The 26,796-nt window shown below is 46.6% G+C and overlaps 1 long non-coding RNA gene across 1 annotated transcript; it reads left to right on the forward strand.

The window, feature by feature from the left end:
* The first annotated feature begins 7,077 nt into the window (after nucleotides 1-7,077).
* On the forward strand, nucleotides 7,078-15,531 carry LOC112669898 (uncharacterized). The gene is made up of 5 exons (XR_004818942.2): nucleotides 7,078-7,492; nucleotides 8,512-8,690; nucleotides 10,687-10,830; nucleotides 12,341-12,452; nucleotides 15,235-15,531. It is a non-coding gene; the product is annotated as an uncharacterized LOC112669898 (long non-coding RNA).
* The last annotated feature ends 11,265 nt before the right edge of the window (nucleotides 15,532-26,796 follow it).

The raw sequence follows: 26,796 nt of genomic DNA on the forward strand, positions 1-26,796 counted from the left end.
TCGCGCCTTTATAATCCAACCTGCCGCTGATGTCATCCTCCCGCCCACCCGGCTGCCCGGGCCAATGGCACGCGCGCCGAGGGCCCGGAGGGGGCCGTGGAGGCTCCCCCACTGCCCCCACCTACATCCCACCCCCGAGGGATGCCGCTCCGCCAGCTCTCTCCCGCCGCACTCGCGGCTGCACAGCGGCGCGCACAGGGAACTCCATTTGCAGCGAGCGCGTGCCAGGCATGCCAAGCGTTGGTGCTCCCGGTGCCCCGCACACACGCTTGGACCTCAACACACGCGCTCTCCCTAGGAGGGATCAGTTTCCCTCTTTGCAGGTGCAAAGACTGGCTCAGAGGAATTAAGTCATTTGCCCAAAGCCACACAGCCAGAAAGTTGGCACAGCCCGAAATCCACGCAGATCTGCCTTGTTGCCAAACTCTTCCCTGGGCACCAGGCAGGAGCAGGCCTGGTACTGCGGCTCCAGTACCTTTCACCTACTCGGGAGTTCAGACCGCACCAACGTCTTTAAGTTAGGGAGGCAGAGGATGGGGTGGAAGCTGGGCCTGAGGCGCAGGGAGAGCGAGGTTTGAGGTTTGCCCCGGGGCCGCAGGGGGGAGCGCAAGTCCTACACCGGAGACTGCAAGCTTTTTGCCTGCGGGTGTTTCTGAGAGTGAAACGCGAACCGGATGGGCTAAGACGGGAGGCCGCAGATACCGGTGCCCACGCGTGTGTGCAGGAGCATCCTGTACCCGTCACTGTGGCTCTAAGTTCGCGCTCAGCCGGGTCCGCTGCACCGAACCCTCGAGGTCTGACCCCGGTAGCTTTCGTGTGCACTCACCGGTGTGCACCTGAGCCAGTCTGTCCCCGCGCCGAGCAGGCCGTTCTCCGCGCGGACCCGCGCACCTGCACCGGCTGCAGAGAGAGCTTTACCAGCTTCGAGCCCAGTATGGCTTCCGGGGACGTGACAGGTGGTTGCCTTCCTTTTTTTCAGCCTTAGATAGTCAGGACAAAGTCACCTAGACCCGCTGCTCACAACTCCCTCTCCTGGGACAGAGTGTCTTAATGCCTTGGGCTCCAAGGAGTCCCTTCGGGATGGGCAGAGGAGGCAGAGAGCCTGGGACCTCAAGAACTGAGTGAGGTGCAGAAATGTATGATCCCATTGCCACCCCACAGGACTCTGCTGGAGAGCACTCCCCGGGGCCAGGGCGGTGGTCCCTAGGTGCCAAGACCGAAGCCAGGTACAGGTGCCTGCGGGAGTTTGTATGTTGCTTCCCCTCCCCCCCCCACCCCGGAGAGGGCAGTGGCGGTCAGGAAGGGCAGGGGGAATCAGGTGCCCCATGGATAGCTCCCACAGCTGGGCCTGGGCCTGGACACGGAGGCAATGGTTCCATGGCCCTTCAGGGTCTCTTCTTCCCACCTGGCACTCTGACTCAGAAATTGCAGACCCACTGAGCCCAAAGTCCTGTTGTGTAGGGAATAATCTACATCCGAGGCCTGAGTTTGGCGTAGCAGAATTTCCGAGTCTAGAGGAGGATTCGGACATTGACAGGGCATCCTCTGGGAGTTCTGGTGAGTGGATGCAACATTTCCACACAGCCTCCCTGGTTGCTGCTCTGTGGTAACACCCATAGAGTGGCACCACTCTTGCATTTGAGGAGTAAGAAAGAGAAGCAAGAATGGGGAAGAGGGAGGGATTTCCGGGTGGGTGATGGAGGTCCTCTCTCCTCTTTGCCTACTGATCAAAGGAGAATGTTACCACTCTGGAGCTTCTCTGAGATTTGCTTTATTTCCACCTGTTTAAGGAGCTGAGCAGATTGACTCTAGAGCCAGGCATTGGGCTCTTTTCCAGGAGACAGCAGCTACATCCTCTGAAACTCCTTATTAAGGACAGGTTGGAAGCTTCTGGTGCACAAAGTTTACCTCCTTCTGTCTGAATGTCTGTAGGCTGGTTCTTCCTATCTTTTGTGTCCCTTGGATGTACTTGGTGACAGCTGGCTAACTATCTAAGTCTCCCCTCTCTTTGAGCTTTGAGGCTAAATTAAATAAACCAACCCCACCCAACCCCACCGCAGTGTGGACAAAGCCTTGGACTCTATTTCCCCTCTTTGGATCTTTGGAAGTGGAATCTTCTGGTGAGCCCCCGCTGGTGACCACTGGGCTGTGGTCATCTGGGGCAGACCAGATCCCAGAATAGTCACCTGTGGAGCGAGGCCTCCCTGGGGCAGCTCCTGCTTAGCTGCGGCCTGGAAGGTGGGGTGGATAGAAGTTCCAGGACTAGGCTGGAGGAACCCTCGGGAAAGGAGGTAGTCAGCACGTCACTGCCTTGGGCTCCTCCCATAGTGAAATGGAGAGGAAGCTTTCTCCCTCTTGGGTCTAGAATGGGGACTCAGGTTCCTCTGTCCTGCTTTTCCCTCAAGAGGTCTGCTTTTTCTGCTCTGGTCCCAGGGACAGGGCCTGGGACAGTTGGACCCACTGAGCAGCTGAACCGGAGCTGTTGGGAGCACTTTATTGAATGCTCAATGTGAAAACTCCTCCTGATGGCAAGAGGAAGAGAAAAGGCCACTGGGCCTCAGGAGTCCGGAGTTCTGTAGGGGATCCTGTCCTGTGTTACTTATACAGCCACTGATTCCCCCAGTATCCACTGAGCTCCCTGGCAGCCTACGGAGTCCCTTCCCCATGAAGAAGGACCCCAGGAAACAGACGCTAGCTTTGTAGGCTGGAAAGGCCAATGGTGAGGAGGGATGGCAGCTCTCCCAGCTTGGGCTAGTAGGGCGGGCTTCCTGGATAGGGAAAGTCTGTACCGAGTTGAGCTGAGCAAGGAAGGGATCCATGGTTAGAGGGTTGCAGTAAGGGAAAAATAAGAAGTGGCCTCCCCAAAGGGCAAATCCTTGAAACCAAGGGAAGTGGGAGGGCAGCCCCTGGATGTTGCAGAGCCCTGCATGCTCAGACCGGGGAGAGTGGGGGTTTCAGATCCAGAGGAGGCAGGCTTGGGAGAAAGGCTGGTCAGCAGAGGCAGGTTCTGGAGGCATTGGTGATAAAGAGGGGGAGGGGCTTGTCTGCAAGGGTGGGAGCCTACTGTGCTCCGGAGGGTGGGGAGGAACAGCAAACTTGGTTGCAGGGTGGTGGGATGGTAGGGGGTGGGCATGAAAGATGAAGCCGAGCGAGGGTGGTCAGTTGAGAGGAGGAGGCACAGAGAGGGAACAGGACTTGGGGAAAGTCAGAACCAGGCTGAAGTGTGCCGAACCCCAGGCATCTGAGAGTCACACGACTGGGACCCTCTTCTTGCTCCTGGACCTCTGGAATATGGGGACATGGAGAGAAAAGACTCCATTCTTGTGGGCTCCTTTTCCTTTTTTTTCTGGTCCATGAAGGCAAGGGGAGACCCTGGCACCTGCTACAGGCCAGGCCCTTCCTTGGGACAGTTGATATCCAGTCGGCTAGCAAGACCCTATGGAACATGAAGGGGGCCTTTGTGAGAAAGGTGTGCGGAAGGGCTTTTCCGAGGCTGGAGACCGGGTGGTGAAGGCAGGATTGTGCAGCTCCCCTCCCCAGGAGGTGGGAACTTGCTCCCTGGGGAACAGCGCCCCCTCCTGGCACTGGGGCAAAGCGGGAGGGTTCTCAGGCACACAGAGGAAGGGAGGGATCCTCAGCAGCCCATCTGTTTTCTCTGCAATTATTTCATCCCAGGGGCCCCCTTCCAGCTGCATAACTTCCCAGAGAGGACACTGAACAGGCGGTGAGCAGATCTTATGGAGTCCAGGCAGGGAAATGTCAGCGGGACCCTGGCCAAGTCCCATCACTGCTCTGGGCCTTCAGTTTCACCACCTGTAATTGCGAAAAAGCTGTACGTGCCTCCTGGATGGGGGCAGAGTGAATCAGGAGGCCCGACAAGAGGCTCCCAACCCTGAGACAAAGGCAGGAAGAGCAGCTGGGGGCAGACGAGGAATCTGAATGTCACTGCATGAGAACACTCGTACTTCCGAGCCCCCAACAGTTCCTAGGACCATTCGCTGGTGGAGACCCATGAAGGACACAGAGACCAAAGCTTGGCGGGGTCTTCTTGAGCTTGTGCCTCCTCCAGGAGCTGGAGGCCAAGGAAGTGTCATCTCCTCCGTCCTGGGCCAGAAATTCCAGGAAAGCTTAACCTAATGGTGCCATGAGGTCTTTGTCTGACCCCAGGACACCCCCACCTGATGAGCCAGCTGCCTTCCTTCTTCTTTCCCAGCAGCTCTGCCAGCACCTGCTCCAGATGGCCTCCAACCCCGCTGTCCTACGCAAGCCCATGACGTCAGAGTTTATCCCTCCTTTTTTTCCTTTTCAAAAATAAAACAGAGATAGGGTTGACAGAAAGCCTCAATAGATAGGCTCAGTTCCCTGGGGGGAACGACTGCTCCCCGTGTGGGTTTGGCTTTTACCAGGCAGGCGAGGGAGCAGAGGGCCTAAACCCTGAGGAAGCCAGCAGGGAGGTAAAGGCAAGGGCCCTTCTGAGCCAAAGACGGTTCAGCATCCTGACCTCGGCATGTAGTGTGCACCAGATGTTTGCAGAGGGGACAGATCTGCTGCCAGGCTCTGTGTCCTGGAGACTGGGTTTGCCTTGGCTGGGCTCTGGTAAAATGTTGATCATATGGAGCTTTTCCAAACAGGAAGCCACTCCTTGATGCTCTGGGGGTTCCCTATAGTGAGCCCATCTTCTTGGTGTATACCTGGAGGGGCCTGTCTACTCTCTGGTCTTGGAGAAGGAGGCCTCTGCATGCAGGTAGGAGGGGCCCCAGGTGTCTTATAGACGCCTCTGAACTTGGCACCTTCACGAAAGGGAGTATGGGATGGGCCCTCAGGATCCGGGGCCATGAATCAGCTGAGGGAACCCCATCTCTGGGTTTTCCAAGCCTCACAGTCCTCTGTGGATTTCTGCCCCAGGAGTGTGTGATCATCAGCCACTTCCTGGTGAGCAGTCCGCGTGAATGGCCAGCATACACTGGCAAGAGAGAGACACGACCAAGCTAGATGCTAACAAGGGTTGGAGAGAACATACTTCTTGCAGTCTGGGTTCAGTGATTGGAAAATATTTTTAAGCCCAAGCCCCACCACCCTGAAAAAGCCCAAAGCCCATCATTTTTTAAAAAAGATTTTATTTATTTATTTTATTTATTATTGAGGGAGGGGCAGAGGGAGAAGGAGAAACTCTCAAGCAGGCTCCCCACTGAGTGTAGAGCCCAACTTGGGGCTCGATCTCACAATCAGGAGATTATGACTGCAGTTGTATTGGAGAGTCAGACGCTTAACTGAGTGAGTCACCCAGGTGCCCTCCCCCGACCTCACCCCCACCCCGCTAAATTTTTTGGAACCCACCCTTGTGCCTGTGGGATTGTTTCTGGGTCCAACGTGCACTATAACACAACAAACCTTTTCTCAAGGACCTCCCAGTAGGGCCTCCTGTCTCAAAGCAGGCTGGGCAAGGAGAAGACTCCTTTCCTCCCAAAATGAGGCCTGTTTTGTTTCATGGGTGAAATAATTTACAGTGGTAAGGATGGGAGGCAGGCTCTGTGTGTAGTGGACGGATATTAGTAGATTTTTTCTGCCTGGCTTCTCAGCCACCCAGGGAAGCTGAAATGCCAAAAGCTTGCCTGACCACCTCTGCAGACTGTGCATGGGTGTTTGACCTGGACTCCCTAGTTTTTGTTGTTTGTTTAGAGAGAGAGAGAAGAGGGAGAGAGGGGAGGGGTAGAAGGAGAGGGAGAATCTTAAGCAGGTTCCATACCTAGTGCAGAGCTGGACACGGGACTCGATCCCACCACCCTGAGATCATGACCTGAGCTGAAACCAAGAGTCAAATGCTTAACTGAATGAGCCACCCTGGCGCTTGCCGGCCACGTTGTCTTGAAAAATCACAGTCATAATTGTAAATTTGTAGTTTGTAAAATTGTGAATTGTCAATTATTTTGTGGGATGATTAAAAATATCATACCCACTCTATAGAATTAAATAGTTCCTGATCCTAGCTCACAGGCCTGGTGGGGGAGTTCACTTCAGTAAAATGAATGTGACATATGCTCATACGTGTTACTAAATTAAGCAAATATTTCTAACTTCAGCACCTTCTTACCCCATTAAATCCAAATGTGTTTCTCAGGCAGAATGGGTTTCACGGAGTGAAGAGAAACACAGAGTGCTGAGTGATGTGTCGTGAGAAAATCCAGAAAGTGGGTGGTAACTGGGCCAGGAGTGGAGGGTGAGGGGCTGGGAGACAGGGCACCTGGCTTTGGAGAGGAACTGGGTCCTGCCCCTTCCCTCCACCCTCCGAGGGAACTTGAATGCAGAGGCATTTGAGCGTCATGCCCTGGACAGCCCGGCCCCATACCTCTGGGCGCTAGACCCCGCCTGGGTCTGGACCAGGCCACCTTCTCTTGGTCCCCTTGAGTGGGACAGCGTGGACTGCAGGGCAGCAGAACAGCGGTTGGACTAGGGTGGCATGGCTGGGACTGCTCACTGAGAACCTTCCAGGAGGTGAACCTCATGGAGAAGGATGCGTGACAATCGGGACTGATTTCTGAGCCGCGCTGAAGCAGGAGAGCCTCCAAGGCAGGCCTGTTTCTGGCACCAGGACCTGGCAGGATCTGAAACGATGTGGGATGGCCCGGGAATCTTCTGGTGTGATGGTCCTGCTGAGTGCCGGGGCTCTCCCTGGGCCTGCTCGTCCCTATAGACTCTGGTTCCCCACAGTCAGCAGGGGCCCAGCCTCAGAGTCCTCACGGCTCCTGAGCCTGTGGCTGTCACAGCCCCAATGCCACCATCTGTGGCTTCTTGAGGAACACCTATGTCTACCTCAGCAGTTTCAGTTCCTTGCACACTGCCCGCCACACAGTAGGTGCTTCATAAATGCACAGGGGTGTAAAGCCAGCAGAGACAGCCTCTGCCCTCCCAGCGGGAAGGTGCTGGCAAAGCCGCCAGCAGCGCCACCCCACGCCCCGCCGGCTCTGATCTGCCCTCAGCCACACACCGGGCCTCACAGGCTGCACAGGCCTACGGGGGAGCTGGCCGGACTCCAGGGGGTCACGGGGATCGGGCTTGGGAGGGAGCCCCTGCTTCCCGCGAGAACATCTGCTGAGAGGAACAGCTGTCTCCACCCTGTGCTGAGCGGCTCCCGTGGGAACGTGGTGTGCAGTTGGCAGAGGCACGACGCAGCTCCTCGGCCCCTCGCCGCCATTTTCTGGGCGTGGGGGGGGCAGTGCTCAGAGTTCTGGGGCCTTTGTCACATCTGTCAGCGGCCGTTTCTCTGGGGCCACACTGTGCCCTCTTCCCATTCTTTCCTTCTTTAATTTCTGGGAGGTCTGGAGGGGATAGGGCCAGGTTGGTTGGGAGCACTGCGGTCATAAGGTCTGGGGAGCCGGAGGGCTCTGGTGTCTGGAAACCAGGCCTCTCAGGTGGCCGCGGGAATTAGGTGGTCGGAGGCCCGAGCTGGCTGCGTGGGGCTCGGTGGTGCCAGGGGTGACATACCCGAGCAAAGGTATGTGGCGGTTGTCTTCTCAGCGGACCCGGCGAAGGCCTCTGGGACTCCCCTTGGAGTCTCAGCAGCGGGAGGCCTGGCACACACGGGTCCCTGGGGCACGAGCCAGCTCTACGCACCTGAGAAACCTCCCCTCGCAGCAGCAGCAGCAGCGGGACAGACAGAGCCTCCACCTGTGGCTCCAGTGGGGGGGTCCTCACAGCTGACGCACTCCCCTCGCCCAGCGCCTCCTCTGCTGACACCCACCTGGGAGGCGGCAGGAGGCTCAGGCTTGCTGCGGAGTCTGGAACTGAGACAGAAACAAGACAGTGGCTCAGACGTGGGCAGGGCCTGGGGTCCAGGTGAGGTCTACCTGGTTACGCGGCCGAGCAGTTCCCAGACGGAGGCGAGGCTGGGACAGGGGCCTCCCCACCCCCCCAGACTTCTGCTGAGCTCACAGGGTGAGCTGTGCGGACCACAGGGCGGGAGTCGGGCAGCCTGCGTCTCTCGGAGGCACAGGGCAGAGGCAGGAGGCTGGGAAAGGAGCTGCCCCTGGCAGTTATCTGACCCCAGGAGGACTTGCCCAGTACTATGAGCTCATGGGCACAGGCACAGAGCTGGGTGGTGACAGGAAAGGAATGGCAAATGTTCGCTGGAGACCTGGAGGCGTGGGGCTTTCGCATGAGCTCATGCGATAAGACGCTCCCCAGGCCTCGCCAGGCCGGGCCCTGCGGGCAGCTGTGTCCCCCAGGAGGAGCCCCCGCCGCCGGCCCTGCCAGCCTCTGCCCTCCGCACACACGGTCTCACTTGCTCGGAAACCTCAGGCTGAGGCTAGGAAGCCAGCCTCAAGATGGCCTGGGCAGTGTCAAGCTTAATTTGGGTGGAGTGACGAACGTTCTTTCTTTAATTGATTTTTTGGGTGAGCGTGTATAGAATACTTAGCCAGGGTTACAGTGCAAGGTCAACAGAAATGTCCAAGCAACGTCAAAATGTTTAAATACCTCCACCAGTATAATACCATCTGCCTATTACTTTCCTAGGTTTTCAGATCCTCCAAAATTTGCCTGTAGACGGAATCTAAAGTATACGGAATATCTTGTGATCAACTTTTTCATGCACTGTCATTTTGTATGGCTTTTCCCATGGAACTGCACAGTCTGCAATATAATCCTTCACGGTCAGGATTGGGCTGTTTACTGTGTATATACAAATTACGCAGGTAAAAACATCTCTTTACAAATAGAAATTTTCTCTTCCTTCCCTCACTCCCCTCCTTCCTTCTGTCTTTACCCTCCCTGCTCTCTCCCTGCCTCTCTTCTCCTTTTTTCTTTTTCTTTTTTCTTTCTTTTCTTTCTTTCTTTTCTTTCTTTCTTTCTTTCTTTCTTTCTTTCTTTCTTTCTTTCTCTCTCTCTCTCTCTCTCTCTCTCTCTCTCTCTCTTCTTTCTTTCTTTCTTTCTTTCTTTCTTTCTTTCTTTCTTTCTTTCTTTCTTTCTTTCTTTCTTTCTTCAATCAGAGGAATTGCCAGTTGGAGGATTTGATGATGTGAGCTCTCTGTGGTTTGGTAGCTCTGTGCCAACTCCAGGCCAGTGCTACATACCGACTGAGTGAATTCTCTTTCTAGTTCCTCTGCTAATCCTGAAGCCTTGTTTGTATTTGCCCAAGACCCTCAGAGTGCTTTAAGTTGTCTTCCTCTAATTTCTAAGAGTTTTCAAAATATTTTTATCAGCTTGTAAAATATTTCAATATTATTATTTTTTCATATATACCGTGAAATATTCTTCTACTCCATTGTTTTTCTCTAGTTTTATATACAGATGTTTACAAATTTTTTTAAAAAATGTATTCTATTCTCATAGCCTCCCATACTTTAATTACATGCTTGGACAGTTCCTTCACTCAGCTCTCTCTCCCTGGGGGCCATCTGTTCCAGAGATGCCCCACTGCATCTCTAGTACCCAGCCTGGAAAAATCCACTGCAGAAACTAAAAGTGCATACCATGAAGTGGCTTTGATTCTAGTGAATTGGGTATTTTCTACCTACGTCAGGTAGGAAAACAGAGAGGAAATTGAGCTTAGAAGAGTTAAGTATTTGAGTAAGCAGCTCAAATGGGACCCGAAACCCAGAGATCTGTTTGCTCTGAAACCCACACTTTGTCCTGACACCCATGTCTCAGTAGATGGAGTGAGCCCATGCTTTTCTATTCTTCTGTTGTGGGTTTGGTTTTTTTTTTTTTTTTAAATGGTTGTGTGTATGCATGTGAATATTTAACTTTAACCTGTCTGGAATGTTCTGTGGTAAATAGCATGAGTAAGGATTTGTTATTCTTGTGACATTACTATCCATTCCGCATATGAATGTAGAGATAATTATTTCTTTCAACATTTTATTAAAGCCTTTTAAAAAATTTTTATTCAGTTGAGAAAGAAGAGAGTAAGCATGAGCTGGGGGGAGGGATAGAGGGAGAGGCAGGCTCCCCCCTGAGCAGGGAGCCTGAGATATGTGTGTGTGTGTGTGTGTGTGTGTGTGTGTGTGTGTGTATATATATATATATATTTATTTATTTATTTATTTGTGGGACGCCTGGGTAGCTCAGTGGTTGAGCCTCTGCCTTTGGCTCAGGTGGTGATCCCAGGGTCCTGGGATCGAGTACCGCATGGGGCTCCCTGTAGGGAGCCTGTTTCTCCCTCTGCTTATGTCTCTGCCTCTCTTCTGTGTCTCTCACAAATAAATAAATAAAATCTTAAAAAAATATATATTCATATGTGTTTGTTTTTTAAGTAGTCTCCACTCTGAGTGTGGAGCCCAACACAGGACTTAAATCCACAACTGTGAGATCAAGACCTGAGCTGAGATCAAGAGTCAGACACTTAACTGACTGAACCACCCAGGGGCCCTTGAATATATAATATTTTAAAAATATTTTATGGAAACTTACAAATAGAGCTTTTTTTTTTGGTAAGGTACAGAGTATCATATATGCAACTTTATTATCTGAATTTTCTATGTACTCTTTCTTTTTTGGCAACTGATTTGTAATATGCCGATAGAAGTAGATAACCCCCCCTCATTATTTGATCAACGATGTTTTCTCTACTCTTGCCATGATTGTTTGCTCTGTCCCTGTGCAGTAACCCTCCTGGAGTTACTCCTCCATTCCAACACCCTGGTTTTATTGGGGTATGCCAATCTCAATAACTTGTTTCTTTGATCATAGACATGCGGACATGGTTCAGATCTCATCAGGCCCAGGCTGCTGAATTTGTCAATGGCAGAGACCCAAGTAAAGCTCTGAGGGACTTTATCACTTGCATAACTGGGAAGTCTACAGAGGGGGATGCTATTAGCTGATCACAACCAGGTATAGTGATTCAAATGAGGGCAAGTCTCTCTCTCTCCCATAGCTCAGCTCTGTCTCTGTGTAGTGTCTATATTGTCTCCTACTGTAGAGGATCTCTCTCCAGGTGTCAAGGAATGGAGGTGAGGAGGGAGATACCCTCAGGAAGATACCTGTCTAGATAGGATCTTAAAGAAGGACAACTGGTCTTGTTTCATTTGAGTCCCTAGTTACTGTGGCCAGGAAGATGGTTTTTCATGGATTGGCCAGTATTAGCCCAAGTGCTCGTCTCTGGGACCTAGAGATGGAGTATAGAGATTGGTAGCTTCAGAAAATCCGAGGGAAAGAGGACAGAGTGGGTCTCCAAAGGAAATTTGGTAACTGGTACCAAAGGGAGAGGAGAAAGGGGTCAACAGGTTGCATCCCCCTGGCCATATGATGGATTCAAGGATCGGTATGTGACCCAAGCCAGGCCCAGGGATTTTTTTTTTCCTACCTGGAACTGACAAGAAAGAAATCTCTTTCCTGTGAGGTGGCCAGCCTAGAACTGTTCATGAGCATTGTCTCTGGGCTCTGTCACTGATGCCAGTTAAACCCAGGGAACTACCTGTGGGGAGTCGACTTTTCCACAGAAAGTAGTTCAGATCCTCCAGCTCAGGGGCTGGTAGAGGATGGACTTCCCAGGGGCTCATCCCCCAAGCAGGCCCCAGGCATTGTAATTTTTTATAATATGAATGTTTTATTTTATTCTACCTTTAAAAAATGAAAATAGTTTCTTTCTGAGTACTATATAACTTGTACACCATTACCAAGTTAATGTGTCAAGATTTTTCATATTAAGGTTGACCAGAAAATCCTTGAAATCTTTTTTCTTGTCCATTTCCTGAATCATTAAAAAAAGTATGAAGTATTACATGATCATATTAACACAGACAACACAAAAGATACAAATAGATGTGAAGGAGAAGATTACCTCTAGGCCCACCACCCCACAACAGGCACTCTGCACATTTTGGGTTATATCTTTTCATATATTTTTCTGTGTATATAAACACATATAGATACATATATTTTATGTATGTATGTATTTAAAATGATTTTATTTATTTATTTGAGAAAGAGAAAGAGAGTACTGTGGTGGGGGGTGGAGGTGCAGAGGGAGAAGCAGATTCCCCACTGAGCAGGGAGCCTGAAGTGGGGCTTGATCCCAGAACCCCAGGATCATGACCTGAGCTGAAGGCAGATGCTTAACCACCTGATCCACTCAGGTGCCCCAGGATACATATATTTTAATAATAAAGTGCAATTGGACTGTAACACTGCTTTGTAGCCTCCTTTTCCTCTTACCCACAACTCTTGAGCACTTTCTGTATGCCTTGTGCTGTCCTGGGCACTTGGCACAGATGGGCTCAGGTCATCTAACCACCCCTTCCTCCTGCACAACTCTAGTAGGTTTGTGTCCTCATTTTCCATGGCATCCTAATGCATGGAGATCTTATTTACTTAGTCACTTCTTTTATTGATGGATTTGTAGGTTGTTTCCACTGTTGACTATTATAAATGTATCGACATGACTACAGATGAGCTTAGATCTTGCAGTATATCACAATTATCTTAATGGGTCTGGAGGATGAGACCCCATCCAGGTAAGTGGGGGTGGAGGGGGCTGCTCCTGCAGTGACTGGGTGTTTCCACTGTCAGATGTCCTGGGATGGGAAGTGAAGGATGGAGACAGTGGTGGAAGAATGTGCTTGCTTTGCTGTGCTCCAGAGGGGATGGTTGGGTCAGCTGGGTCTAGTGTTGCCATAAGGAGAGGCCTAGAGCAGTTCTCGAGGGATGTGATGGCTGCCTCTGGCCAAAAGGAAGCAGGTGCTTCTCAGTGAGTGACCCTGGGCTGTCTATGCTGTGCTTGCTGGCCAGTCTCTGGCTCTGTTGGGGAAATTAAGAGGTTTTGCTGGTCTCACTGTTCTGGATGGAGCGGCCAAGGGAGATGGTATCCCTTCTCTCAAGGCCAGCTCCCGGGTAACAGGAGCATGGCTAAGTCAAAAGGTGTCCGTCTATTAAGTCTTCTGAAACATATTGAGGACTACCCTCCAAAAGGTTTGTAGTACTTACACTGTTTCCAGTAGCATGTGACAAGCAGTGTGAGAACCCTCACCCCCAGTGGGTGTTACAGTTTTCTTCACCTTTGCTCATCTAGTAGGTAAGAAAAGATACCTTATGGGTTCTATGGTGATGGTGCTATGTGTGTGGTTTTCTTTTTCCTCCTATTTTTCTTTTCTTCTTTTGAAATCTTCCCTTGGTTACCAGTGAGGTTGAACATCCTCTCATGGGGTCACTGGCCACTTACAACTCTTGGTCAATTACCACGTCATATCCATTGCATATTTTCCATCAGAGTATTCTTTTACTTTTAATTGGTTTGTGAGAGTTATTCATATACTGGGAACATAATCCCTTTGCTTCTCACGTGTTGAAATGTTGTTTCTCAGTTTTTGCTTTGACTTTTAAATCCATGTGAATAGTAACATATAGAAATTTCAAATTTGTATATAGTCAAACCCATTGTTTTTATCTATTTTTATTTTTAAATTTTATTAAATTCAACTAATTAACATACAACATATTATTGGTTTCAGAGGTAGAGGTCAGTGGTTCATCAGTCTTCTAGAACACGCAGTGCTCGTTATATCACATGCCCTCCTTAATGCCCATCACTCCGTTACCCCATCCCCCAACCATCTCCCCTCCAGTGACCCTCAGTTTGTTTCCTATGATTAAGAGAGTCTGAAAAGAGAGAGAGAGAGAGAGAGAGAGAGAGAGAGAGACTGGTGGTTTGTCTCCATCTCTGATTTCATCTTGTTTTATTTTTCCTTCTCTTCTCCTATGATCCTCAAATTCCACATATGAGTGGGATCGTATAATTGTCTTTTTCTGATTGATTTATTTCACTTAGCCTAATATCCTCTCATTCCATCCATGTTGTTGCAAATGGTAAGATTTCATTTCTTTTTGATGACTGAGTAGTATTCCGTTGTATATCTACACCACGTCTTCTTTATTCATTCATCTGTTGATGGACATCAGGGCTCTTTCCATAGTTTGGCTGTTGTGGACAATGCTGCTATAAACATTAGGGTGCAAGTGTCCTTTCAGATCACTACATTTGTAACTTTGGGGGTAAATATCCAGTAGTGCAAATGCTGAATCATAGGGTAGCTCTATTCTAAACTTTTTGAGGAACCTCCATACTGTTTTCCAAAGTGACTGCACCAGCTTGCGTTCCCACCCACGGTGTACAAGGATTTCCCTTTCTCCGCATCCTGCCAACATCTGTTGTTTCCTGACTTGTTTTAGCCATTCTGATCTGTGTGAGGTGGTATCTCATTGTAAACCCATCATTTTTAAGCTTTATTTTTTTAAAAGATGTATTTATTTATTCATGAGAGAGAGAGAGAGAGAGAGAGAGGCAGAGACACAGGAGGAGGGAGAAGCAGGCTCCATGCCGGGAGCCCGACGTGGAACTCGATCTCGGGACTCCAGGATCGCGCCGTGGGCCAAAGGCAGGTGCTAAACCGCTGAGCCACCCAAGGATCCCCCGTAAGCTTTATTTTTTTATTTATTTTTTTGTTTTTTTATTTTTATTTATTTTTATTTTTTTTTTCGTAAGCTTTATTTTAAGTAGTCTCTATGCCCAATGTAGAACCCAACATGGGGCTTGAACTCACAACCCTGAAATCAAGACCCGAACTGAGATCAAGAATCAGATGCTTAGGACCAGCGGTTTAGCGCCGTCTGCAGCCCGGGGTGTGATCCTGGAGACCCGGGATCGAGTCCCACGTCGGGCTCCTTGCATGGAGCCTGCTTCTCCTTCTGTCTGTCTCTGCCTCTCTCTGTCTCTCTGTGTCTGTCATGAATAAATAAATAAAATCTTAAAAAAAACTATTAAAATTAAAAAAAAAAAAAGAATCAGATGCTTAACCAACTGAGCCCCCCCAGGCACTCCATAGCCCATTATATTTTTAATTTTTTTTTTTTTCGCTTTGGTTCATTTTTAGAAAGGCCTACTCATTTACTTCCCAAGATTAAATAAACATTGCCTATCCCTCCCCTCCCATACTCTCATACTCTTATGGAGTTTTGTGTGTGTTGGTCTATGAGTACATTTTTATAGCTGGAATTGACTAAGGTGTGAGGTAGAGATCCAGCTTTATTTTTTTTAACATGAAAAATTTAAAGCAGGCGTTACCAACCACCCACCACAATCATTAAAGCATCCTGTGGGGTGCTGTTGGAGACACGAATAACCAGCTTATCCAGAAAATGATATCAAGTTATTAAAATACAACTCAATGAGAAGGGAGGGCAGATCCCGGTGGCTTTTTCCTACCTGAGCTTATATCTGATCAATGACTCCCTTTATAACAGAAGCAGCCTGGATCAGGAACTCGTAGGGCGAAGGCATCAACCTCAGATCTGTCAGGACCTGGGCTTCTCCCTGAGCACATGGGGCTCAGCCCCTTACCGATTCTGCCTTTGGAGCCCAAGATCAAGGAGACAGCAATAAACAGTCTTATGGGGCAGCCTGGGTGGCTCAGTGGTTTAGCGCCACCTTCAGCCCAGGGCCTGATCCTGGAGACCCGAGATTGAGTCCCATGTCAGGCTCCCTGCATGGAGCCTGCTTCTCCCTCTGCCTGTGTCCCTGCCTCTCTCTCTCTCTCTCTCTCTCTCTGAATAAATAAATACAAGTCTTTAAAAAAATTATAAAAAAACAAACAGTCTATGCACCTGACATGGCCCCTGGGAGATCCCAGTTGCTCACAGAGCTCCAAACTCGGGTAGCAGTGTATGGATTTGCTCTGCAATGCTGATGTGCAAAACATGCTACATTTTCCCATTTTTCCAAGTCAGATTAAACGTGGCTCAGTCTTCAGCTGCCTTATTTATAGGTGGTCAGTTTCACCATTTTGGGGAGCCACTTCTCTGCCTCGGTTTCCCCAAGAGTCCCAGAGGGCCATAGGGGTCAGATGCGTGGCAACTCAGAAGGTTTAACTGGGAGAATTTAGAGTTGGAGCACTTTGGTGGGCGCGCTGTGATACACACACACGGGTTGTGTCTTTCCACAGTGTCTTAATTATGATTATATTGAATCATAAAGCGAGGTTAACATGATGGGAAAGCAGGTTCAGGATTCCGGACTCAAGGATATTTCCTTCACTGTGCGTTTAAACTTGGCTTCTTACATGTCACACAAAGCAAAGTGCGACACAAAGTCGCACAACAAACAGGATACAACAAGGGGGTAGGACCTTAGCAAAGCAGACGCGAAGTCAGTCTGAGCGTGCAGTCGAGACGTGGCCTGTCTGGTCTGGATCAGCTCTTGGCACATGCCATTTACTATGCTCAAGCAGCGGAGGGTCTCTGTTCTGTTCTGAGTTCAAGTAGGCAGAGCCTTTGGCAGCTGTTTGACATGGTCAGATGCGAGAGGGTCAGCATCTAGAAAGTCTGACAGTGTGCTGCCCAAATCCTCCCATTATTTTAGTTTTATTTTTTTTAAAGGTTTTATTTATTTATTCATAGAGACACATAGAGGGGGTGGGGCAGAGACACACAGGCAGAGGGAGCAGCAGGCCCCATGCAGGGAGCCCAATGTGGGGCTTGATCCCAGGTCTCCAGGATCATACCCTGGGCTGAAGGCGGCGCTAAACCGCTGAGCCACCCGGGCTGCCCCAAATCCTCCCATTTTAAAGGAGCTTAATCAGTCTTGGCACTTTGCAGACTTCCTCTGGTTCTGCTGGTTATCAGTTCCGGGTGCCAACTGCCTGTGCCGGTTTCTGCGATAAGTGGTCTTAGCTGCAACGCCTTTGGCTGCTCGTGTCACTGCCTGATGCAAGCCACCATTTGACACGAGTGACTCCATTTTGCTCTCTTCAATTACCCACAAGATAAGGGGACTAAAGGGGGTTGAGAGCTGGGGGCATGAAAGATGGGCCTTTCAGTGGTACTTTTAACCTTTGTAAGCAGCCACTGCCAGAACCATGGCCAAGCAGGGCAGAGAATAAGCAGAATGGTTTAGGGGGTGAGGGGGTAAATGGAGAATAATCAGCATAGGGACTTCTGGGAGTCCTGAAAGGAACCCCCCAGCCTGTGGTCACACTGGTGTTTCTTTTTTTTTTTCTTTTCAGTTTTTTCAGAGAGTGGGGGGAGGGGCAGAGGGAGAGGGAGAGAGAATCTTAAGCAGGCTCCATGCCCAGCATGGAGCCTGATTTGGAGGGATTGACTCAGGGAACCCCTGAGATCATGACCTAAGCTGAAATAAACAGTCAGGGGCTCAGGGCACCTGGGTGGCTCAGTGGCTGAGCATCTGCCTTTGACTCAGGTCATGATCCTGGGATCCTGGGATTGGGTCCTGCATCGGGCTCCCTGCAGGGAGCCTGCTTCTCCTTCTGCCTATGTCTCTGCCTCTTTGTGTGTCTCATGAATAGATAAATAAAATCTAACCACCACCCCCCCGCAAAAAAAAAAAAAAACAAAAAAACAGAGGCTCCACTGACTGAGCCACCTAGGCACCCCACACTGGTGTTTCTTAACTCTAGTCTGTGGACCTGAGCCCTCCCAGGCAGGAGCTCACACCTATCTCATGGTCACACAAACCCACAGGCATCAGGGGTGGGCCTAGGGTCTTGGCTGTGGTGAGTTGGAAAAGCTCCACTGCCTTGGGGTGCTGGTGCTTTCCCTGGACACCCTGGTAATGTGGGGGACAGCCTTTCCCTTCCCCACTCAACTAAGGGACCCAGAGGTGGGACCAGTCTCCCTGTAGCAGTAGAGACGGTAGAACAGGCACTAACATCATAGGAACTGTGGTGGTGAGATACCCCTGGAGCTTTTGCTGTAGCCCGACCTCCAGCTGCACCCTGGCCAGTGAGCCGGGGCCACCTTGGACATCAGAGCCACAGGGCTGGAGGCGGCAACACCAGCCAGTGAGGCCCCAGGGAAGGAGTGTGGGTGGGGTGGACTCCTGCCATGGTGGAGGCCTTTGTCCCTGGGGACCCTCTGAATTTCTGCTTCTCCAGCTGCTGCTGGAGGATAAATTTGGGATCATATCCAAGCACCGCAGGAAGATTTAATATATTAGGGGAGGTTACACCTTCAAATTGACCAGCCTTCCTGCTGACAAGGCAGGAAGGTCCCAGGATTAGGGTAACTTGGACATAAATGTAAATGTGATCTTACTTTGGCTGCTAGGCAGGTGAAGCTTATGACTTTCCCATCACACTGGTTTTGATATTGTGGAAAAAGAATTAATGTTTCTCAGGGAAAGAACTAGAATGGATTCAGGAAATCCACAAACTTACCTCCATTGAAATTAAATAAAACCTGGGGCAGTGATAGCCTCTTGAAAATTCACTTTACGTCTCTGAGAGTTGTGAGGTTAGCTAATCACAAGAGCCTTCCCTGTGAGATTGTCCCTATGGAAAAGAGAGCTTCCAACCAAATTTTTATTATAAGTCAATGCCTAGAACAGTTCACATTCCTGAAAAGGATAAATTCACTTGAAAGGAGGCAATATTTACTCAAAAAAAGAACCGATTCCCCTAAGTCTGCTGAAATTGGTTTAATACTTTCTTTTAAATTCCATATTAACAGTGAGCATGAGTGTGCCTGGGTGGCTCAGTCGGATAAGTGTGGGACGCTTGGTCTGAGCTGGGGTCATGATCTCAGGGTTGTAGGATCAAGCCCCGTGTTACACTCTGCACTCAAGTGTGGAGTCAGCTTGAGATTCTTTCTCTCCCCCTCCCCTCACTGCTCCCTCTGCTTGCTTGTGTGTGCGCACGCTCTCTCAGATAAATAAATAAAATCTTTTTTTTTCTTAAAAAAGAAAGGTGAGCATAAAAATAAATCTAGTGTCATGATTATTCTAAGGATCTGATCTAAGGATCAGTAAATACAAGGGACTGAGGATTATAATAAGTAAGCTTAAGCCTATGTGTATACATAGGCAAGTTTCACCTGTTGGAAACAAAATTAACAGTTTTAAAACAGCTTTTTGAGATTTAATGTGCCCATTAATCAATTCACCCACTGAAAATGTAGAATTCAATGGCTTTTAGTGTATTCAGAGTTGTGCTACCATCACCATTGTAATCCATATTAAAACATTTCATCACCAGGAACCATCCCCACCCCTGAACCATCAACCCTCAATCCCTCTATGCCCTGAAACTTAGGCAACTACCACCAATCTATTTTCTGTGTCCACAATGTGTTCTTTAAATAATAAAAATCGTGGTGAGAGCTAAACAATCTCATGAATGCTATTGGATTATTTTTCATTAGTAATATATAAATGGCAATTATGGTAGCTACATATAACATGTCCATGTTAACAGTTTAAGCCCTTGGTAGATTAAACATGTCTGTTTATACTTTTTCTATCTGTAGTACAAACAAACTTTTAGGATTGGACAAATGTAAACTTATCCCAATCTAATAAAATTATCATAAATTACATATAGTAAAATCTAAATGAGAGATCTTACTATGTATACTTTCAGGATGCTCTTTAATCGTCACATTTTACAGTGATGATATCCCTACAGATCCTTCACAGCTCTCCACTGCAGACACCAGTAAAGAGTAAGATGTGAGGAAAAGTAGAAGGAACAATTTATCATATTAGATAATTAAATAATAATGCTTATATAGAACAGGTGCTGTTCTGAAAGACACTAATTATGAACTCATCTCATCTTAGTCTCTATTTTTACCCCCATTTCATAGATAAGGAAACGGAGATACAGCAAGGTTGAGTCACTTGGTCAATGTCACAAAGCTTAGAGTAGCAGAACCAGGATCTAAACCCAGGATCTAGTTCCAGAGTTTATACTCATTAATAACATTTCTGTCATACACAGTTGGGAGGTTGCCAAAGGTATCAAATAGTTATTGAAACTACCAGGTAAGCCAAACCCTTTCATAAAACTGATGATCCTTGGACAAGCAAGCCTCCAAGGATCATCCAAAACCTGGCTGAATTCACACTAGGAGCACCCAATGGCCCCATGAGGTTCTCTCCCAAGACAGAGGAAGCAATCATGAATTTAGAGCAAGAGGGAGACTACTTCTGACTTCTTTCCAGTGTCTTTTGTATCTCTCTAGGGTCAGCTTGCCTGTTGGCTTGGGCTGCTGGAGAGGTGTTTTATTTTATTTTATTTTTTTAAAGATTCTATTTATTTGAGAGAAAGAGAATGAGAGAGAGTGAGCACAAGCAACAGGAGGGCAGAGGGAGAAGGAGACTCCCCACTGAGCAGGGAGCCCAATGTGGGCTCAATCCCAGGACCTTGGGATCATGACTTGAGTTAAAGGCAGATACTTAACCGACTGAGCCACCCAGATGCCTCTGCCTGATAGTTTTTAAGGAGCTTATCTCGTATATTTAGATGAAAGAGGGTTTCATTTTCTGCCCAACTATTGAGGTGAGAGAGGAAATATCTCCCTGGGGGTGAGCCTAGGAGAGTCAGTTTATAAAATTTGAAAGTAGTTTGGCCTCTTCAGCCTCAGATCTCACCAATTCTGCCCCAAAGGCAGTTTGTGGTGAGAACAGCTCTGCCAGGAGTGGAAATGGACCTGTGTGTTGTGGGGGAATGGAGAGGAGCTTGGACCAGAGGATGGTCATCAAGGATGGTAGGAAGCAGGCGTGCCTAAGCATCAGAAAGTCAAAGATGAGCACTCCAGCATACAAATAGAAGGCCAATCAGCATTCCACTGAAGCGCCATCTCAGACTCGGATCTGTCCTATACGACACCTTTTAGCACCATCGGGTTGTGCCACGATAATTTGCAAAAAATGGCTGATGATGATTAGCCATCTGCATTTTGAGAAGTGTCCTAGAGGCACGAAATGTTTCATTTTCCAGTGACTGCAACACAAGATCACAGAAATAGTTAATGTGATTTTTATTTCAGTATATTTGACTTTTGAAAATTAATACATTTGATTTTTCTGAAATTTATTTGGATTAAAAATGAAGTTTATACAACTATTTTTTCCCAAATGGGTAGGCAGTTGCCCCAACACTGTTATTGGGTTTGAGGGCACATTTGTTGAGTGTTCCCCTCACCAAATTAAACGTTCACTTTTCTCATGCTGAATTCTCACATATACTTACCTAAGGTTTCGGGCTGCCTTATTGCTTTGCCTGCTTATTTTTGACCATACTGTGTTATTCACTGTAGTGTTAAAATATGTTTTAATATTTAGTAGGGCATATCACTCTCAAGATACTCTTCTTTTTCAGGGTTTTCTTTATTTTTTTTTTCATATTTATTTTCCAGAAGAATTTTAGAATAATTTATCCAAATTCCCCAACTATCCTACCAAGATTTTATGGAATTTTGTTGGATTTACACACAAATGTAAAAATAATTGACATCTTTTCAATATTAAGTTTTCCTATCCAAGAACAAGTTTATCTTTCCATTTCCATAGATTGAAGTTTCCTTATCTATGAGGCACCTGAGTGGCTCAGTCGGTTAAGCACTTGGCTCTTGATTTCTGCTCAGATCATGATGTCAGGGTTGTGAGATTGAGCCACACGTTAGGCTCTGTGGTCAGTGTGGAATCTGCTTCAGATTCTCTCCCTACTTGTGCTCCCTCCTCCCACTAGGACTTGGTTTCTCTCTCTCTCTCTCTAAAAAAATTTTTTTTAATCACATATTCCTAAACATTTTTATTAAGTTATTCCTGGATTTTTATAGGTTTTATGGTTATAATAAATGAGATTTTTAAAATGTTTCCTTATTGAAGATTTTTTAAAATTACTGTTAGGGATCCCTGGGTGGCGCAGCGGTTTGGCGCCTGCCTTTGGCCCAGGGCGTGATCCTGGAGACCCGGGATCGAATCCCACATCGGGCTCCTGGTGCGTGGAGCCTGCTTCTCCCTCTGCCTGTGTCTCTGCCTCTCTCTCTTTCTCTCTGTGTGACTATCATAAATAAATAAGAAATTAAAAAAAAAAATTTAAAATTACTGTTATTTTTTATTGGTTATTGCTGACACATGAATAAAACTGTTACTGTTTACATATTAATTTTAAACTTGGACTAATAACGAAATATTCTTATTGAATTAATACTTTTTTATTCTATTATATATACATTTTCTCTGGTGTGAGGGGGGAAGATTTTCTATTATAAATATGTAAATTCTCCCCATAATACTGCATATATTTGACATGCTCTCAATCAAAATCTCAATGGCTTTGTGACTGATGAAAAACTATAAGTTTTCTAAGGAATAATGAATTCATGAAAATGATCAAAAAAGAAAAGTCTTCAGGCAAAAAGTCTTATAAACACAAAAAATGTGTTATAAGTACTAATTAAGGATGGTTACTGGCTTTTCATGCCATTGTGGTGTGTGTGATTGACTGTTCCTGGCCATGTCTTCTCACAAGACTTTCAGAATCAACCGATCCCTGGCTAAGAAACAAAAGCAGAATCATCCCATTCCCTAGGGAATTCAGCTGAAAACTGGTAATAAAATCAGATACAACTCTAAGAGGAAGCCCTGGAGACGAACCAAGCTGGGTCTATAAGGCATTGCACATGAGATGGCACACATACTTAAGCTGCATGAAGATCACACATTCTTATCCTAATACTCTGTAAACATCCCTCCTATGTGACCAATAGACATGTTTTATCAGGGAAATGAGTTTTCTCTGTTATTATGCCTCTAAACCAGTATTGGTTCAGTAATAAATGTGAGACCTTTCAGCCGAAAACAAAAATGAAACCAAAAACAGATGTGTTACTGGTAAAGGACTAGATGGGTTGACAAAAATAGAATAGGAGGTTTGGAAATGGACCAAGTTTACAGGGGCAGGTCTCAACTACCTGGGTCTGATAAATAGATTTAAAAAAATAACAGTGCATTGATAACAGTTCCCACATATGAATTAGAGAAAACAGGCCATCAGTGACACAGAACAACCAGGTAATCGGTGAATCCTCCTGCTGCTGTACCAGGCACTCCCTGCTTACACACCATCCTCACCAGTCATAAGGTGGATGCTTTTTAGGGGTCACTCAGAGCCTGTTCCAAGAGTATATAACCTTAGGCCTTGGGAGGCCATTCTAGGGATGTCCTGGATATACAAAAGCTGGGTTTCTACAAAAGCCCCAGTGCTTGGTGGAACTTCTCCTCAGGATCCAGCTGGTCCAAGTCCTTTGACCAAGATGAAGCACATGTATGCTGTGCCTGAGAGGAGAAGAGCAGGTGATCCCTCCTGGGTTGCCTGTACCTTCAGACATTGGGGTGGTGAATGAGGGTAGCTCTCGGTTTCCTCCTGAGATTGTGTGGTTTGGGGACAGTATTGTCATCTCACAAGTGGCAGCTCCCTGGTAGTGGGAAGAACCAGAAGGAGGACTGGAAGGAGAGACTGGCCTCCAGACTAACACTTTCCCAACTCCCCACCTTGGTCTCCTCCAAGAACCCCTCCACCACTTCAGATGGTCTTCTTCCTTCAAGTTTTTTTTTTTTTAGAGTGTTTACTAGCAGAGGGAGAACATGTTATTTTAAAAAAAGTGTGTTTTGCCCACAGACACATGAAAAGATGCTCAACATCACTCATCATCAGGGAAATGCAAATCCAAACTACAATGAAATATCACCTTGTGCCTGTCAGAATGACTAAAATAAAAAACACAAAAAACATTGTGTTAGTGAGGATGTGGAGAAAAAGGAACCCTGTGTGCCAGTGGTGGGGGTGCAAATTAGGGCAGCCACTGTGGAAAACAGTATGAACAGTTCTCAGAAAGTTAAAAATAGAATACTCTATGATCTAGTAGTCACACTACTGGGTATTATGTAAAGAATATGAAAACACTAATTCAAAGGGATACCTGTACCCTTACGCTTATTACAGCATTATTTACAATAGCCAAATTATGGAAGCAGCCCAAGTATCCATCCATAGATGAATGGATGTATATATATACAAGCGGATATTATTCAGCCATTAGAAAGAATGAAATCTTGCCATTCCCAATGACATGGATGAAGCTAGAGCATATAATGCTAAGTGAAATAAGTCAGAGAAAGACACGTACCAAATGGTCTCTCACTCATGTGGAATTTAAGAAACAAAACAAATGAACAAAGATGAAAATAGACAAACAAAAAAACTCAGACTTTTGACTATACAGCACAAACTGATGGTTACCTGAGAGGAGGTGAGGAGAGAGGATGGGTGAAACAGGTGATGGGATTAAGAGGCCACTTCCCTTAATGAGCACTGAGCAATGTATAGAACCATTGAATCACTATCTTGTACATGAAACTAACATAACACTGTATGTTAACTACAGTGGAATTAAAGTAAAACAATAAAAAAAAAAAGAAAAAAGAAATATGTGTTTGGATATAGTTATTACCTGCCTGAAAACTTGCTCTCCTCCGCAGACAGATGGCATTGCTGGTGGAGATGTTGGCCAGTATTTTCAGAGTTCAGGGACTATTGTGTTTCAAGATGAACAAAAATAATGACACCTGAATAAGGTGAATGAGTTCATTGTTTATCTTAACTTTCTTCCCCATGGCGGAACACTTGCCGTCCGCAACCTGGGAGCAAAAGTTTAACTATTTTTGCTGCATCTGACAAGATAATTCTGGTGAACATGCAGTTTGAGGATTTGGTTAAGCATTCTTGGGGACCGTCTGAGGCAGTGGGAAGCCCCAGGCTTCCACCTCCTGGCTGACCACAGGGTTGGCCCCGTGTATGGGCCTCCTTGCAGTGGGGGGAAGTGATGGAGGATTCCAGCTTGGCAGCAAAGAGAAATGGCCCGATCGGAAGGGGGAAAGGCAAGGAGAACCACAGAGCCTACCTGAGATGTAGGATTGAGCAGAACTCTTGAAGAGAGGTGACCTTTGGTTTGTTCACTGTGGTGTTCATGGGAACCAGGCCTCCAGTGGGTCCCTTATGTTTATTTCCTCTTGATGATGCATGAGATAAGGGAACAGGCTTGAGCCAGTGGTAAGATGAGCAGACACACAGAGCAGGTGCCATGAAAATGTCGATTGCATGAATGATGGGGGTTGGGATTAAGGAAACTGGTCACAGAAGGGGGGACTGGGTGCTACCGGACAGAGATGGGGAGCACTTTTTCACTGGCTACCCTTGGGTACCTTTTGAATTTTGCACTGAGTAATTTTCTTGCTATTTATTTATTTGTAAGATTTTATTTATTTATTCATGTGAGATACAGAGAGAGAAACAGGCTCCATGCAGGGAGCCCGATGTGGGACTTGATTCTGGGACCCAGGATCAGGCCCTGGGCTGAAGGCGGCACCAAACTACTAAACCACCCAGGGATCCCCCTTTCCCCTTTTTAAAAGTTTTTATTTAAATTCTAGTTAGTTAACATATGCTTTTCAAAATAAATAACTCAAATAACAGGTTCTACTATCTCCCACGAAGAATGAGGTTGCTTTCAAAGGATCGAAAATCAGCTTGGCTTCAGTTTTCATGTTTCTTCAAAATAAATATTCTAAGCCCAGCATGATGCCCTGACTCCTGTTCCATTCTTGTACACTAAAAACAAGTGAGGCAAAATGGGCAGGAAATTGTTTATAGCAATAATCCCAGAAAAGAGTGACAATTACGCATTAATAAAAGACTTTACAAATTAGTTAAATTGAAGGCTTTGATAGAGAATTGGTTAAAGTCATGAAAAAACAATATCTTCAGAAGAAAATGTTGCTTTCCCCGTTGTGCCCTGTTGTGTTGAATGTCGTGTCGGTGATAAAAAGGCAAGCCAATTAAAAAAAAGGATGACAGACTTGAACAGACATTTCTCCAAAAACATATTAAAAAGGTCAATAAGCATATGAAAAGATGCTCACCATCACTAGCTATTAGGGAAATACAAATTAAAATGACAAGATATCACTTTACTCTATGAGATAACACTTTACTAGAATGGCTGTAATAAGGAAAAAAAGGAAATAACAAATGACATCAAGGTTGTGGAGAAATTTGGACCCTCATACATTGCTGGTAGGAATCTAAATGATGTAGTTACCACATAACCTGATGACCCATATGACTCAGCAATTCCACATCTCTCTCTCTATATATTTATATATATTTGGGGGAATATATATGTATATCCCAAAGAATGGAAAACATGTGTTTATACAAAAACTTGTACTTGAATGTTCATAGCAGCATTATTCATAATGGCCCAAAAGTGAAAACACCCCAAATATTTATCAACTGATGAACAGACAAAATGTGGACATATAGTAGAATATTATTTATCCATAAAAAGGAACAAGGTACTGATTTATGTTACAACATGGATGAACCTTGAAAACATGCTAAGCAAAAGAAGCTAGTCACAAGGGACCAAGCAACATTCCTCTTATATGAAATGTCCAGAACAAGGAAATCCATAGAGACAGAAAATTGGTAGTTGCTGAGGTCTGGGAGGTGAGAGAAATGACAGGTAATGGGTATGGGGTTTCTTTTCAGTGTGATGAAATGTTCTGTATTGATTGTGGTGATGATTGGAAAACATTGTGACTATACCATAAACCACTGATCTGTACACTTTAAAATGAATTAGATGTTATTTGAATGATATAGTTGACCCTTGAACAACATAGGTTTGAACTGTGTGTGTCACCTTATATACAGATTTTTTCAGATTTTTTTTGATAAATACATCACTGTATGTATTATAAATATATTTTATGATTTTCTTAAACACCCTTTTACCTCTCACTTTATTGTAAGAATGAAGTATATAAAACATATAACATATAAAATATGTGTTACTTGACTGTTTATGTCATTAAGAAGGCTTCCAGTTAACAGTAGGCCATTCACAGTTTTGAGGGAGCCAAAAGTTATATGCAGATTTTCGACTGCCTGGGGGATTAGTGCCCCAACCCTGCGTTGTTCAAGGATCACCTGTGTATCTCATCTT

The sequence above is a fragment of the Canis lupus genome, chromosome 25 (genome assembly GCF_003254725.2).
Source record: "Canis lupus dingo isolate Sandy chromosome 25, ASM325472v2, whole genome shotgun sequence".
Lineage (NCBI taxonomy): Eukaryota > Metazoa > Chordata > Mammalia > Carnivora > Canidae > Canis > Canis lupus.